Genomic DNA, 12,470 nt, shown 5'->3' with positions numbered 1-12,470 from the left:
AAAGATACTCTAAGCATCAAATTCCTAGTTACACTTATGCACCATTGTCAACATGGCTGGTATGCCAGGTGTGTAACAAAGAATATATTTCCCCTCCTCTGTTCAGGGATATCTTTAATGTGTGAGCTGGTCATATTAGTGCTGCTGGTTTTAGTCTTTGACTTTCTTGCACACAACTCTGCATATGACAAGTGGTCGAGGTGGATTACAAGCTCTAAATGTACAAGAAGATGTCAAGGTTAACTTCCTCGTGGTAGTGGCTTTTCATTTTAACTCAGATTGCCAGGGAAAGAGGGAAATATGGATCTTATGCAAGGTTGGAGTGAAATAAAATGGAGTGCAAGATTGACCCTCTGCTTCAAATTTGTTTGCTTCTCAAAAAATCTGTTCTAGAAGAGTATATAATGCATTGTACACATGTGAGATAGGAACAACATTATCATGCCACAAAAAAAGAGCAATTTATGGACCCCCTCCTGGGCTCTCTAGCATTCCCATTAATTTTAGCTGGGGAAGAATTGGGCCCAGTGGCACATAGCAAGCGTGGTTGAATTTTATGTATTTGAAGGGGAATGCATGTCAGTAATTTGCAGGTATAGACTATATGTGTAAAAGGTGCTAAAGGGAAGGCTAGCATTGTAAAAATAGATTTGCACTTCCAGGATTCACTCTTGTTACAGAACCTGATCCTGTGCCTGGAATGGATTGGTATGCAGTACAGAATAATCACTACATAGCATCCCAGCTCTTGGAATGTCCCTGGGTTGAGTTTGCAGGGTCTGTGTATAACTGCTGGGGGTATTTCACCAGGCTACTGGCTTTTTGGCCCCTTTACAGCTGTTGAAATGATATAGAGGTTGCAGTTACCCCCAAAATTGGGCCCTAAATGTATCAATGCACTCATTTAGGTTGCTAATATAGAACAGTAATCTGATGTGAAACAATATGTTTATTGGGGATAGCATTTTTAAAAATGCTGTCTGATCAGCAGCATAACTTTATATGGGAATGCAGATCTCTCCATTCCCCCCACAATTATATTCCAGTGTCCGCATACCAAATTCTTTATAAATTAATTTGAAAGTTAATTTTCTCCACTCTTCTATATTCATAAACTCATATCTTGGTGGAATGAGTTGTGTATGAGCTTAGACATTCTGAACAGTCTTTAGCTTTGTCTGTATAAATGGGTTTATCTAACTGGTGACAGCTGACAGCCACATGTCACTACTCAGATGACTGTTTAATATCTTCTTCCTTATTTTTATTTATAATTCTATTTCATAATAGAAATAGCATTTCTATGGACATCTTGTAGTTATTTGGTGTGACGTTTTAGATTAATTTAAAACAGCTAAAAGGTCCTGTCACACCTGCCTTGTTACTTTGGATATCTTAATATTGTGCTGCTGTGGTTCAGTGCTCTTACAGCAGTAGCCAATTTTCAAACATAGGGCACCAGCCTCTTTGCTTTACTTAATTTCCTTCTCTCCCCAATCTATCTCCCTGAGTTCTCAACTGTCTGACACACTTTTCCCCTCTAGTTCATCATCCCTAAAGACAGGAAACTTGCTCCCACTCATTAGTACGCTCTACACAATTTGCAAACCAGAGATCTGTTTGAGGTAAAAATAAACAAAAAGTTTATTTCATAAGCAAGCCCTTGATTCAGAGATGAAGTAGTAAGAAAAAGCTACACAAGTTACACAGAAAATAAACAAAGATGTAATTCAAGTATTGTGTTTGTTTTATTTCCTTCTCCAATACCACTTAATTATTGCCTCTTAACAATTTCCCAGCATGCCCTACAATTTCAGATACATCTACACTTATTGGAAGATTGACATGCTGGCAGTCGATCTTCCTGGGTTTGACTGAGCAGGCCTAGTGGGGATGCATTAAATTGAACTGTCATGCATGACATGTATTCCTGGCACTTGCAAGGGGGTAAGGGAAGCTTACAAGAGAGTTCTCCTGTCATCCTGCTGTGTGGCTGTTGGAAAAAAATTGATTTTAGGTAAGTCGATGCCAGCTATGCAATTGTCATAGCTGAATTTGCATATCTACAAACTGTGCTTCTGAGACAGCAATCCATGTCAATGGTGGTCCTTGGTTTCCGGATAACCTTCATGTCAAATTTTTTTTTTTTTTTTTTTTTTTTTTTTTTAAAACAGGGTGTGTGGTTTTCTTTCTTTCTTTCTTCTCAGAGCATGGTAATCATGGTTACACATAGCCGGAGTGCTTCCCGAAGTGGAGTTTTTTTTTTTTCCGGTTTGAAATTGTTTTAGTGTTTTCCCATTAGCTTTAATGGTGCACCACTCTCTCATCTGGCTGCATAGCATAGGTGCTTGCAGCTCCTTTGGTGTGTGCCCATGGCCTGGGAGATATGCTCTCTGCCAGATTGCTTCACCACACCACCACGCTGCTGTGACGTGATGCTCTAATAGTTGCACTCTAGTTACAGTTAAATTTTCGACACACAATGCATCCATTTTTAACAACAACGTGTATGTATATCCCAGCAACCATCAGGTTCAGGGTATTAAAAGCTTTCATAAAAGATCTTATTTGACATTTTGATACACCGTAACACTATATACAAATGATCCAGATATTTGCTTATTCTTAGGGGTTCAGACCATTTTCCCCTTGGTGTGTCAGGACCATGATTGTTACACAAGGGTACAGTCATTCAACCCTATCTTGCATACAGGAATATTGTGGTGATTATATGGTCAAAGCATTGTGACAACGTTATCTGATGTTGCTGGAATGTCTTGAAAATTACAGTATGTGCATTACTTTGTGTATGCATTTAATGTTATTACCTTGCTTGAGTCATAATGATGCCCAAGAGGTAAAGTAATTGCTCAGAAATGAATGGATGGCAGTGTCTCACTGCCTGCATTAATGGTATGTATGTAAGTGTTACTGTATAATTTTGCATAATGCATGATTTCTGTGACTCTGATCATGTCACTTGACTCCTTTACACTATTTTTTTTACACTTGCTAAAAGAGATATAAGGATTTTTTTATCTCTTAATTTATCGGGTAAAAGCCCAGAAGGCTGGATGGATAGCAATTTTTGCATATTTAAAAACTAAAGAACTAAATGAAATATTTTCATGTGAGTGTTGTGATGAAGAGAAGTTGGTGGAGAGGCACAGTTTCAAGTACAAGCCTATAGAATTACTTTCATGTACGCAATTAATTTATCCTGTCCCCAAACCTCATCCAAATCCTTAGGATTCTTTTGGTGTAGATGTTGATTTGCATGTTCTGGTGCTACTAGAATATAAACAATAAAAATACTTGAATTTAAAGTTCTTGCCCACAGCTGGCATATAAATACATCCAGGAAGGAAACAAAGCAACTATACATGTCTATATCCCCACCTGTTTCCCCCTTTCCCCCCGCCTGCCCTCCTGTAACCTAAGCCGCCTGCTTAAAAGGCCCAATAAAATTCATTCCTTGGAAAAGATGGCTGTTACTAGTAAGGGACTCAATGATTTTGGCATCCAAATAAAAATGATAAATGGTATGTTGGAAACATCAAGATAGACAGGGTCATGAAATAAGCCTGAGAAATATGAGATACGATAAATAGGAAGACCTGAGAAGTGTTTCTCTGGAGGTACAATAGAACCTTGTCCTGTGTAACAGAATTACAAACTTCAACAAAAATGCGGACTAGTCAAACAGGGCACACAAAGGCAATCTATTCAGGTGGTCAGTGCCTCATTTCATTTTGCTAGAGGCACCAGCCATTTGAATGTTAATTGTTTTTGATTCCTGTCTGACAAGTTCTCTTTGAGGGGAAAGGGAATAGACATCCTGAAGATTTAGACAACTGGATAGATAAACAAGGCCATAAAATGTTGGAAGCATCATTAAAAGCTGACACATCCAGGGAGTTGACTATGGCATTAGACAGCAGTGTCCAATACGTTTAGCACTTGCCATGTGTGGTGACTAGGACACTGCGTTATGGTGAATATGGGGATGGCCAACTCATAGCTCTTTAGCTGCATGCAGCTCGTAGAGCCTTTAAATTTGGCTCCTCCTGAGAACCACACGCAGGAAGTGCTATCTGCCCCCTCCATGCATGCCCCCCACCACTTGGTGGGAGAAGCGCATGGTGGTGGCCCCGGCAGCAGTGGTCCCAGTGAGTCGCCAGCATTGAATTCAAATGCAGGGAACTAAAGGTACCTGGCTCTGGCGGGCAGGGGAGGGTGTTTGAGGCGGGAAGCGCTGGGAGTGACTGGTTGTGGGAGAGGGGGAAGGCATTTCTTTGTATAATTATTTATTTAATACTATAATGTGGCAAATATGGAAAGACAACAGCCACAAATGTGGCAATCTTTGAATTTTATTGGACATTGCTGGTGTTAGACATGAGTAATAAACCTGTTCTGGAATGACATCATGCTCTGAGGTGGGGCTCAGTGTTCAAGAACTTTATTTGTTAAATAAATGATGGGGGAAGCAAGCTTGTCCTAAAATGCTTAATTAAATCTTAATAAGAAAGGGAAAAGAGACTTTTTTTGAGGTTGTGAAAGTTTTTATAGGAGAACCGGCCTATGACTTTGGCACCTGGACACACTCCCATGTAGAATAAGTTAAAACATAGGGGTGGATGGGCAGAGAGGGAGAAGAAAGCAGATCTTGACTGTAATCTGAAATGGGTAACCTGCAATATTCTGTGGGTGAATTGTTTGGTATAGTTTTATGAGATTTCTGTGGGTCATTAAATGATACTGTTAGTGTTAAAGGATAAACTTACGTCTTTACATGTGCAGAGAAGATAATAAAGTTCTCTTAAAATTATCAATGGTCAGATAAAACTCCTCCACTTCCTGGTTCCAGAGATTGTATGTTTTACTCTTATGTTATGGGCAAGAGACCTTGGAAGAGCTCTAGGACAGACAGCAGAATCCCCATTGTGACCTTGCCTATGTATATTGTCTAGAGCTAGTTTGCGGTAGAGAGGAAGAACAGTTAAATAGCTTGAGGGATGCTCCTGGCTACGGTGGGGAAACTGTTTCTCCAGACAATCAGGAACTGATGTTTTGGGAGCTGACAGACTTGTGATAACTTCAGAAGTTCGGGGTGCCTTACCGAAGCAGTCCTTGCTTCCCTGCTTACGTCCAGTTTCTTTCCTTGCGAGTTTTAAGTTCTAAAAATGCTAAAGAAATAGTTCCAACAGCCAGTGAGATTTTTTCCTTACAATTTGAAGGCTATAATTTCAAAACGTTTGTTTAAATGTAGTGTGTACTGTGATGTCAGGAACCAGCTTCAATGGCAGCTACTTAATATGTGCACTGACTTTCAAAAATGTACAATATGCACCCTAATCAACATTGTGATATTCTTTAGAGAGATGTCTGATTTTCTATTCTGCTATTAAAGCTGCCTGGTTAACAAATCCATGTTGTAAAAGACATCTGTTCTCCAAGTTAATGTTGTATAATACTATTGCAGAAAAAGTATAACCTGACAAAATTATTGAAGCTATTGTACAATAAGTACACAACAGAAGTTTCACAACAGAAAGTGACAGTTTTCTAGAGATTATCTTCATATCAACATCTTTTTAAAGATCTTTTCAAAGGAACATTTCAGTTGCACTCCATTTTTGCTCTGACATAAGTTCCCAATAATTTAAGGAACAGTGAGAGACGGCTCTGTTTTCACTGCATTCTAATCTACTGCCAGCTTGCCGCTCTCGCCAACAGAAGTTGGTCCAATATAAAATGTTACTTCTCCCACCTTGTGTCTCTAATATTCTGGGACTAACACAGATACAACAGTGCATTCATATGTACAGGGATTTCTGGACAATCAAATGATCTAGTTGGGTGAAAAGTCAGCCAGCCCCGAATTGTCCCCAAACAATGTGGGAAAACTTTTGGAATGCACTGAGATGTGGTTATTTTAAAAATAATACCTTCCCCTATGGGCAGATTATTTCATAACTGTCCACTACAATCTTTCTCATATCTTACTCTCTAACTCATGAGATACTGGTTATTGACAGAGATTGTATACTAAACAGGCTACTGGTCTGATTAGAGTCATAGAATACTAGGACTGGAGGGGACCTCGAGAGGCCATTGAGTCCAGCCCCCTGCCCCAATGGCAGGACCAAGTACTGTCTAAAGCATCCCTGATAGACATCTATCTAACCTGTTCTTAAATATCTATGGCAATCCTTACGTTTTTTATATTGTAATATGTATTAGCTTGTACCTGGGAAGAAGTTACATATGAAAAAGGAATGTGTATTGTGGCTCAAAATGCTCTGAGAGAGAGCCTTATTAGTCTGTATCTTCACAAAGCAAAAAAGCAATCCTATGGCACTTGAAAGATTAACAATATAATTTATTAGGTAATGAGCTTTCATGGGACAGACCCACTTCTTCAGATCTGGAAAATCCTGATAAATGATAACTGAGATTACAAAGGGAGACATCTAAATTGGATTTCATTCTCATGTTTGATACTTTGCACCTCGGTCTCAACAAAGATATCAAGTACCTTACTCATTACAAGGAGAATTTTCCTACCTTTCATATTCGTAGTGATCCCATGCATGCATCTGACAAAGTGGGTCTTTTCTCATGAAAGATTATGCTCTAATAAATCTGTTAGTCTGGAAGGCGCCACAGGACTTTTTGTTGGTTTTTGTAGAGAAAAATTTGCATGGAATGCTCTGGAAACTTCACTAATTTTCCTCCTCTAAAGTTAAGAGCACTGAACCTAAATAAGGATATGTTTTTGTTTTTTAAGTTTCAGTACCATTTGGGCCTATCTGCCGTCCAAGATCCGGACTGGTATGGTTAGGGTAACCATCCATCCTGTATTTATTTTTTAAAAGGGGTGAATTGTCCCATATTTGACACCCCCCCCCGACCTTTTCCACTAGCGGCTGTACAGGTGCAGCTGCTGGCCAGAGTCACTTTCCCGAGCCACGGGGGAGCGTGGTCAGCTGCTGCATCCCTGCTGCTTCCTTGGGGTTCAGGGAGCGCTACTGGTTGCCACTTCTCCAGGGTGCAATGGCGGCTGCCACTTCTCCAGGGTGTGCTGGAAGCTGCCATTTCCTCGAGGCTCCCAGGGAGCACCAGGGGGCTGCTGCCTCCTTCCCGGCTCCCTGGCGCTTGGTGGAACTGGGAGGAGCTGCCCCTCCCCTTGCATAAACTCCCTGCCCTGTGTTTGGGACAGGGAGATATGGTCACCCTAGCTATGATACATCAGGGTTTAGTTGATTGCCTGAATCAAGCGGGAACTACTCTGCTTAATCTAAAACTAGTCCTTTGCAATTACAGAGAAAATTGTTCGGTTTTTGCCTTTTTAAATTTGGAGAGTGAATGCAGCATGGAGCTGGGATAGCTGGTGGAAAAGCATCATGAATGACACTGGAGCAATAGTAGAAATGAACACCTGCAGATGTGTGAACAATAGGTCACTGTATCACTGAATTCTGTTACTGCAAATATCTTGTTTTGACAGGTATTTTAAATTGCATCATTTCAGAATCCTCTTATCTGACACAGCTTTTGCTTATACTTGAAGTTTGCTCTGCCCAAGCTGTTCACTAGCCAGGCATTTCAGAGAGCCAAACATAGCTGCAATCTTATTGCAACACATACCACAACTAGAATTTGTAACCTCCCATGCATCATGGGAAGGCTGTTTGTGGTTGTGATTAATAAACTGAAGTTTCATTCTGTGAAGGGAAGATGCCTATGGGAAGTGCCTTTTTTGCATTAAAAAAAAAAAAAAAGAAGAGGCATTGGTACTCAGCTGGCTCCCCGTCACCTCCTTGCAGCCCAGTCCCATGACTGGTGCTGCTGAGATGCTGGTCCTCAGTACCAGGAAGTTCCAGCACATAAAAAGCACTGCATATGGGACAGATTTTCAGCTGGCTAAATTTACAGTTTACACCAGGAGAAGATTTAGTCCAGAGACCTAAGCCAATTGTTGAAGGCATTAGCTAGCCTACATTCCATGTGAAAACAGATGAATTACAAACAAGATACTTCTTACAGGGATAAAGTGGCTAAAAGTCTACATTTCAAAATGAATATTCAAAATTACATATGAAAAATTAAGGATAAATCAGGACACTTTCAATTTTGGATTTTATAACTCCTACCCCATCCCCATTGTGCTTGATCCTCACAATATCATATCATTGAACAATACTACATATCCCTAAGTGAATCTTTAAGCTAGTGTGCAAAATATTTACACCCATGGATGTAGGGTTCAATTAAATCAGTGGGAGTATCACCACTGATTTCAAAGGTGAATGGTTGGGCCTATACTTACATATGCAGTGTGATTGTAGTTGTGTCAGTCCCAGGACATTAGAGAGACAAGAAGTGAGAGGTGATCTTTTACTTGACCAACTTCTATTGTTTTCACTTGTCAAAGAATAATATTTTATGCTGTAGTGCTGTTTAGTTATCGGCACCAATGGTAGCTCCACCCATAATAAAAGTTCGAATTACTCTCTGTTTTAAGACTGTTTTCAATTGCTTATAATAAGAACATAAGAATGGCCATACTGGGTCAGACCAAAGGTCCATCCAGCCCAGCATCCCATCTGCCGACGGTGGCCAATGCCAGTTGCCCCAGAGAAGGAGAACAGAAGACAATGATCAAGTGATTTATCTCCTGCCATCCATCTGCTGCCCTTGTTCTGAAGGCTAGGGCACCATACTTTATCCCTGGCTAATAGCCATTTATGGACCTAACCTGCAAAAATTTATCAAGCTCTTTTTTAAACCCTAATAGAGTCCTGGCCTTCACAGCCTCCTCGGGCAAGGAGTTCCACAGGTTGACTGTGCGCTGTGTGAAGAAAAATTTCCTTTTATTAGTTTTGAACCTACTACCCATCAATTTCATTTGGTGTCCCCTAGTTCTTGTATTATGGGAAAAGGTAAATAATTTTTCTATATTCACTTTCTCCACACCATTCATGATTTTATATACCTCTATCATATCGCCCCTCAATCGCCTCTTTTCCAAACTGAAAAGTCCCAGTCTCTCTAGCCTCTCCCCATATGGGACCCGTTCCAAGCCCCTAATCATCTTAGTCGCCCTTTTCTGAACCTTTTCTAATGCCAATATATCTTTTTTGAGGTGAGGAGACCACATCTGCACGCAGTACTCAAGATGTGGGTGTACCATAGTTTTATATAGGGGAAGTATGATATCTTTTGTCTTATTATCGATCCCTTTTTTAATAATTCCTAACATCCTATTTGCCTTACTAACTGCCGCTGCACACTGCGTGGATGTCTTCAGAGAACTATCCACTATAACTCCAAGATCCCTTTCCTGATCTGTCGTAGCTAAATTTGACCCCATCATGTAGTACGTGTAATTTGGGTTATTTTTTCCAACATGCATTACCTTACACTTACCCACATTAAATTTCATTTGCCATTTTGCTGCCCAATCATTCAGTTTGCTGAGATCTTTTTGTAGTTCTTCACAATCCCTTTTGGTTTTGACTGTCCTGAACAACTTGGTGTCATCTGCAAACTTTGCCACCTCACTGCTTACCTCAGTAAGCTTAGACATTACTTACTTACTTACTTAGACATTATTTGTTCAGGCTGAAATTTCATGCCAGGTGCCTCCTTCATGTTGAATTTTTAAAATATTTTTTAGATAAAATGGTTCTGCTGTTTCTGAGAGTGAGGTTGCAGAAAATGCACTGGTAAAACATGTTAAAAACATTTATGCTCGTTTTGTTGGGAAGCTCTAGTTCCTTTTTGCCCTGGAGTAGAAATTTGAAATATGACAGTGGGGTAGCTCTTGTGTCGGGGATGCGCCTTTTGCATTTAATGTGAAAATGCATCCACAATTTGACCAAGTTACAAACCTGAAAATTGCAGCATACACATATGTGCCTAACAGAGATTTGTTTGAGGTAGCAAAATTTTCTCAAAATTCCAGTCGCAGTATGCATGCCCTTGTCCCTCATGGCTCTTGTTGCGCTGATCAGACTCTGCATGCGTAGGCTGCACAGACTGACCAAGAATTTTCCATCCCAGAGGACATTTCCTGCAACTGTTGCTCCTCATAGCTGTAGGCTGGTGTGGTTTCCGGTATCCGAACTGACAGTAAGAATACAGTAGTCCCCTTGTGGGAGCCAGGCCTAGCTTCTCCCTGGAGTTCCCAGCTGCGGGAAGCTGAGGAGAAGCCATGCCACTCTGGCTGTCTGCCCTCCTGGCTCCCACAGCTGGGGGACCCAGGTGGGGAGCCAGATGCAGTGGCTGAGTTTCTGCCAGCTGGGAGAAGCCACACCACAGCAGCTCTTAGCCCACCGGGCTGCCTCAGCTGAGGGTAGCAGGACAGAAACCCCGCTGCAGCAGCTGTCTGCCCACTGGACTCCCCCAAGCTGGGGGAGACTGGCAGGCAGACAGCCGCTGCCGCAAGGCTTCTCCCAGCTCGGGGCTGGAATGCTTTCGACTTGCACTTAACTCGTGTTAATGCAAGCCAAGCACAAATTGAAATCATGCATACTGGGGGATTACTGTGCTGTCGGGCTATGTCTACACTAGAGTTTTGTTTAGAAAACTCGCAGAGTATCTACACACAAAATGTTTTTTGTCAACAGAAACTGACAAATAAGCCATGTAGATACTCTAGGAGGCTCTCCTGTTGACAGAGCGCATCAAAAGATTGATCCACTCTTACGTGTAAACACAATCTGTCGACGGAACTTTTGTTGGAACATCTCTTCCAACAGTAAGTTTTGTCAACAGATGTTTCTAGTGTAGATGTAGCCAAGGTCTTGTGTTCTGTGTACCTCCTGAGGGTGCCCAGGCGGTGTGGTGAAAGGGGAGGATATTGGGGTGCTTAAATATATAGGGGAGGAATGCAGGAAGCTGACAATCAGGATGTGGACTATGTTTAGAATGAGAAGGGTGGACCCTGGGAGGATAGGAGCAGAGAAAGGTGGACAGAAGGGCTTGGATAGGGGAGGAAGAGCAGGGTCAGACTGGGTGTTATGGGGCAGAGGTATGCAACCAAAAATACATACTCGGAATCGTTCATAAAACCAGAATTCTTTAGACCCAACAGTCTTTTGTAGGGAGTCAGTAGCTGTAAAATGCACTGGCAGTCTCCTCCTTCACTAGCTTGCCCACACAGTGCACGACAGCCTCTTAATGCTGCCAGTTGACCCATTAACTTAAATCAGAGGCCAGACATCTGTTCTGTGGATCTACTGATGACCTATGAAATTGCAAAAAACCTCCATTCCACGAACGTTAATGTTGCAAAGTCAAGAATTCAAAAGTTAGAAAATGCCAGAATTGCAGTTGCCTGTGCAACCTTAATTCAGCTCCCTTGTGCATGTATATTAGTAACGTACAATAGACTTAATGGAACTTGTGGCCATGCTTCTTTATCTATGCTAATAATATCTAAAATTATTAGAAGTGTAGGCATGGAAAGTAAGGGTATGCTAAGGGGCGCTGGAGCACCACCAGGGTCCCAGCCACATTTCCCTGCTGCCCAGATCTCAGTTGCCAGCCCTGCACCCTTGGCATCCAGGGTCCTGGTAGCTGGACTTGCTGATGTCTGGGGAGTCATCTGCCAGCCCTGAGGTCTCCCTCAACTGCTGGCGCCACACCTTTCCTGGGGCATAGACAAGGGTCATGGCAGTGCATCTCATCCCCCACTCTGAAAACTGACCCATGGCCACTGATCATAAGCTGGGGGAGAAAGCGGGGTTGAATAGTCTGGTTTCTGACTGTGTATTGTTTTGTGAGTGTGCTTCTTGAAGTTCTTAGTTCTGACAATAAAAATCGGTGAGGTCAGTTTGACATCTAGACATTTTCATTTTAGGGTCCTCTGTACTCCATACTGTATTTTCAGTATTGCAGTGGAATGATTATTTTAATTAAAATGTAATTGGATTTTTGTTTGTTTTGTTGTTTTTAAGGTGGAAATGCTTCCTTTGGTCCAAGTCTTCTAAAAGGACATTCTTGCAAATGTAAATCTTGAACCTCATGTAAGTGGGCTGCATGGACTGCCTGTGGAGAGGATAAGTTTGAACTTTAAAGAAACATTTTAGGAGTTAGTAGTCATTATTAAAAAGAGAGGTGGGTTATAGTTATTTATATTTCTTTATCACCATTTTTTTTATTTTGTATTCTATTTTTAACTTCCATGACAATCTGTGGGTTGTTTTTGTTCATTTTGGGTTTTTTGTTTGTTTGCTTAATAGTCTTCTGTGATGGCTATCCCCAAACACTTCAGCATTGTGCTAAAGAACTAAAAAGTGAACTAATTTATAACCGAAATTATCTCAGCTGCCTTGTTTGTGTGTTTCACCTCAGCTAAAGTATAGAAAATAAGCAAATGGTGCACGTGATGAAGCATAATTTAGATTCTCTAAAAATATTATTTCGTTTTAAATAGCATCAGACATTCTTAAGAGTAA

At 41.1% G+C, this 12,470-nt stretch overlaps 1 protein-coding gene across 2 annotated transcripts in view; it reads left to right on the top strand.

The window, feature by feature from the left end:
- STX11 (syntaxin 11) overlaps positions 1-12,470 on the top strand; it is a 54,783-nt gene that overhangs the window by 33,827 nt on the left and 8,486 nt on the right. For both annotated transcript variants that reach the window (XM_074990440.1, XM_074990441.1), the window contains one exon: positions 11,970-12,129. The gene's annotated coding sequence lies outside the window, so the exon portion shown is untranslated. The remainder of the gene's footprint in view (positions 1-11,969; positions 12,130-12,470) is intronic.

This window comes from Carettochelys insculpta, chromosome 3 (assembly GCF_033958435.1).
Source record: "Carettochelys insculpta isolate YL-2023 chromosome 3, ASM3395843v1, whole genome shotgun sequence".
Taxonomy (NCBI): Eukaryota; Metazoa; Chordata; order Testudines; family Carettochelyidae; genus Carettochelys; species Carettochelys insculpta.
Note: the sequence above shows the minus strand (reverse complement) of the source record. Positions and strands in the feature narration are given on the sequence as shown.